The sequence below is a fragment of the Lycium ferocissimum genome, chromosome 12 (genome assembly GCF_029784015.1).
Source record: "Lycium ferocissimum isolate CSIRO_LF1 chromosome 12, AGI_CSIRO_Lferr_CH_V1, whole genome shotgun sequence".
Taxonomy (NCBI): domain Eukaryota; kingdom Viridiplantae; phylum Streptophyta; class Magnoliopsida; order Solanales; family Solanaceae; genus Lycium; species Lycium ferocissimum.
Window position 1 is genome coordinate 15893322 of NC_081353.1, and position 3302 is coordinate 15896623.

Here is a 3302-nt window from a genome sequence, read left to right on the forward strand (position 1 = left end):
CATTACATTCCATCCATATAACTTCTAAAACAAGTCTTCACTACTACAACTTCACTAAGGTTCCTAGACATTCATTAACAACATAGAATTCACAACATAACAACAAGCAAAATACTAAATAAAATTGACTCATTCTCTTCCATTCTTCACCATGACCCCACGGCCAACACCAACATACTTACCACAACTTCTCAAAATTCATTCAACTTCCATTTTCTTCACATATCATCCACAACAATAACAACCAAACACTAAACAAAACAATTGAAATATGATGCCTACACATACACATATAGGCACGGCCATATTCTATATTTTTCTCCTTCATGAATTTCATTTATTTTAGCATACTACAACACATATAAACCATGTATAACACATGAAACAAGATTGAAATTCACCTTTTCTTCTTCAACCTCTCACTTGACTACAAGTTGGCAACTTGAATGATTATGAATCTTTATTGCTCCAACAACAACTCCACCTTGTTATGCACCCTCTACTTGATAGAAAATAATTTTTGTAGAATTTTTCTCAATTTTTCCTTGGAAATTTTACTATGGCCGAATGGCCTATTGATTTTCTCCTTCTTTTCTCTTCTTCTTATTTCATGAAATTTCTAGAGAAGTATGGTGAATTAAGATGACTTTGTCATCTTATATTAATTTACCACATGGACTAATTAAGGATGGGCTTGGGCCAAGCTTACATGGCCGGCCACCCCCTATACTTTTGGGCCTTATTTCCTTTGATTTTTGTTGAGCCCAATTAGCTACCGATCATGTTTTATAATTTCCGAAACTAATTTCCGACATTCCAAATTTACCCTTCGTCTTTCTCCATAATTCCACGGGGCTTATTACGAATTTCCTTTTATGCCCTTGACCTTTCTCAATAATTTCGCTTCTAAATACGTCATGAGTCACTCATATACTTATCAAAATAAAAATGTGGCCTTGCTTGAATTAGCATAATAAGCAAAGTTGATTTTAAAATTAGAGGAACCGAACAAGGTAAATGATACACTAAGAAAGCGGGTGCCCATCACACCCTATCGGATTAGTCGTGTACAAAGGATATCATGAAAAGAAAGAAGTACGTACTAACGTAAGGACTCAATCGCATTGTTAAGAAATGCTTCGTGAGATTCATCAGCAAGCTAATCTTGGAGGGGAAGGTGACTCCATGAAAAACTTCAAGGCCATTGCAAACAAGGGGCATGTGGAAGAAGGCGACGCCAATGAGGACCAGGTAGATAAGCTATCTTTGAAGGGATAAGACAACAAATGAATCCTATGCTATTAAAGATGATATCCTAACTTTGTGAACAACGGGGTATGAGCGAACGAGAAGGCACACAAACAACATAGTCATTCCACGACATGAGATAGGGTCGACAAAGATGTATCAAGCTTCGGATGCTTGTATAGAAGGGTGATAAAAATGAAGAAATTTTGCTTAGTCTCATGGAAAGAATGACTCGAAGAAGGAGCCTAACCACTCGTAGCGCCAAGAGATTGTTATTCAGAAGATGGTGTTATATCCCGTATTTTGTAGTGGGACATTAAGCTAATTGCGGAAAGTTAATGACAAGGCTATTTTCCGACTTTGTTTTATAGGTGACAAAATATTTATGATTTTATTGGATGGAAATATTGAGGGAAACTAAGGGATAGTAAGACTTCACGGAAAATTATTATATCATGAAATGGCCAAATGGCCATGAGGTCATTTGGAAGGATGTGGGACCCACCCGGCGGAGCCTTAAGACAGTTCCAGCCTCAGAGGGTGCATGTGATTACTTTACAATTATAGGGGCTAGAAGTGGAAAAAAATATTTCTTGAGGGGGCTAAGGTGGCCGGCCAAGAGGTAGTGGGCGATCATTTGCCACATGTGGTAATTATATATGGTGAAAATCAGATGACAAATTAAATCATCTTTATCATTTTCAGTCCAGTCGAGAAATTTCTTGAAGCATGGAGAAAAAGAGAGAGGCGTTTATTCGTATGCGCGATAAGGTGAAACGCTCGGAGCAGCCTCGCAGTTCTTGAAAATTGATCAAAAAATTATTCCCTTCTAGGTTTACAACTCATTGGAAGGTCCTAAACAACATTGGAGTAATTATTAGAAAGTAAACCATTCATTCTTGAGATTCTCAACCCAAGCCATGTTGAAGAACTAAGTGAGAAAGGTAAGTTTTAATCCTCTTTTTCATATGTTATGGATGGTTTATGTGTGTTGTGGAGTGTAGAAATGAATGAAATTCATGAAATTGGTGATGTTGGTGGTGTGGCTGTATAGGCAATCCTGGGCTTTTTGTAGGAAGTGGTGAGCAAAGTTTATTTAGAATTTTTGGTTGTTGTTGTATGGATTCTATGATGAAAATGAAGGTTTAATGATTGAAATTGAAGTTGGAGTCGTTTGTAGGTTGTTAGAGAAGATAATGTGATTTCAATATGGTTTCTTGTATTTATGAAAATGAAGTTGTTAATGTGTAGATTGTTGGTGTAGTTCATGGGTTTATGGAAGAAAAGAAATGTGTTGTTGATGTTCCTATGGAAATTGGAGGGTTTTGAGGGTAAGGTTGCAAGTTGGGGGCAGTGGAATGTTGTGTGGATTGGTTGAAGTGTTCTTGAATTTTGTTTGAATGGTTTCGGATTAGTACTTGAATATGTGTGCATTGGTGTTGGTTTTATTGTATGTGGCTAATTTGAGGTAAATGGAATGTTGTCGAACTATGTAGAAAAGAGTTATTGACGTTAGAATGCATTTTGAATTAATTGTTGATGTTATTAGTATGGTTGTTGGTATTGTGTTGAAGATTTGGCTATGAATTTATATATATATATAGATAGGGGAGATGTTGCCCAAATTTCTGTAAATGAAATACTAGACTTAGAATGGATTCCTAAATACCCATGACTAATGTTTGGTGCCAATGATGTTATTCTAGATTTTGAGAACCAGACGGAAGTTTTGACTAACGTAGGAAGCGGACGAGGTATGCAAAGCTAACCTTTATTTCTTTTGGCTTGTCCTAATTGTAAGTAGGCTATGATACGAGTCTCGGGGTAACTCCATTCTTAAGATCCGAGCTTGACTACGATTCTTATTCACTCCTTAATGTTGGCAATTTTAACATGGTCAAATTATGGTTCTTAAGTCTTTTGTATAATTGGATTACAAATGTTGCATAAAGAATGTTGTTTTTAAAAGATTCCATAAGGCGACCGTAACTTTCATAGGTGTGGGATCCACGAAACGTTCGTAGGAGATATATAATGAATCATAGATCTCCAAC